Below are 1,483 nucleotides of genomic sequence, written 5' to 3' on the forward strand. Positions count from 1 at the left end.
AGGTTGCATAAAGATTGATTTTTGAAAAATTAATGTTTGACTTCTTTGAGTTTGCTAGAGAAGACGGATGAGGTGGGGAATGATGGCGTTGTTTGTTTCATCAAATGCCTCAAAGCTACCCCAAACCATATAGTCATTTTATTTCGATTTTTATTGACAATGACAAAGTCAAAGTGTAAAAAAGAATCGAAGCACAAAAATCGACCACAGTGGGAGTCGAACCCACGACCTTTTGATCCGAAGTCAAACGCGCTAATCCACTGCGCTATGCGGTCCTTTGTGATTACTTGTCCATCGTTATTAACTTATACATGTATCGTATCTCACCATTTTTTTCGTTCCCTCTTTTGTACTCCTCATCTCCTGCTCGTTTCTGTCCGCCGTTGATCCTGGTTTCAGTTGCTAGCGGCGGTCCTATGCCGATACATGTTTTGTTCTGATTTTCTGGCCCTTTGCCCCCTTCTCTATTTCATCCCGAACATAGAAGTCCTCTCGTTTCTCGACTTTGTGATTCATTATTACTTTGAATAGCCTATTTTTTTTAAATAAAATTCCCGCAACAACAAACATAGCAGAAGAAAATTTTCAAGAAACATTACTTGGAGGTTGTTGGTAAAAAAATGGTTTAAACTCCTGAACATATGTCTAAGGTTAAATGTGACAACTTACTATAGTATAAGCATTAGGATAAAATCATAAGCTTTCCAATGACACTAATTCACACACAAATATCAAAATATAATATATGTAAGCAATAAAACAAAATCATATTTTTTTTCATAGTTTTTATCATTAATAACAAAACATATTGCATTTATTCTAAAATATAAGTAATATCTCATAAAATATTTTTGTCCCATATTGGATAAATGTATTACCAAGTATTCACCTTGGAAAGTTTGTCTAGTGGTAATTTCTACACTGTCCTTCGTTTTGAGTAAAGTTCACTTCATTATACGTATCATGAACCCATTCAACTAATTTAACATTCACTCATAATTGTATCCTACTAGGTGTTATCTAATTCTTGTTCTTATATTATCATAAGACACTTTTAGAATATCCTAATCTCATAACATTGAAAATCACGTGTTATCCTTTTAAATATGCCAATTTGTTATATTTGTGTTGTCAATGAAGCAATTCCAAGCATAAATATCTAGGTAAATTATACGAATGGTCCATGTGGTTTTGGGTAATTTGTGTTTTTGATCCTTGAGAAGAATTTTTAATTTGGACCATCCCTGTAGCTTGCTTTTATTATGTGTTTTGTTCCTGATAGACATAAAATGACCGAATTACCCTTATTTTACATATATATATATATATATATATATATATATATATATATATATATATATATATATATATATATATATAAAACTAGAATAAAATAAGAAAATGTGTATCGGTCATCATGATCCCTTAATCCCCATTCCTCCGTACAGATAAGTTCGTCGACTCCACATGACATCGTCTTATA

General features: G+C 31.9%; 1 non-coding gene across 1 annotated transcript; it reads right to left on the reverse strand.

Moving 5' to 3' along the window:
- Nucleotides 1–201: 201 nt before the first annotated feature.
- Nucleotides 202–275, reverse strand: TRNAR-UCG (transfer RNA arginine (anticodon UCG)). Its single transcript has one exon. It is a non-coding gene; the product is annotated as a tRNA-Arg (tRNA).
- Between the last annotated feature and the right edge of the window lie 1,208 nt (nucleotides 276–1,483).

This window comes from Lactuca saligna, chromosome 2 (assembly GCF_052625555.1).
Source record: "Lactuca saligna cultivar CGN05327 chromosome 2, ASM5262555v1, whole genome shotgun sequence".
In the NCBI taxonomy this organism is placed as follows: Eukaryota; Viridiplantae; Streptophyta; class Magnoliopsida; order Asterales; family Asteraceae; genus Lactuca; species Lactuca saligna.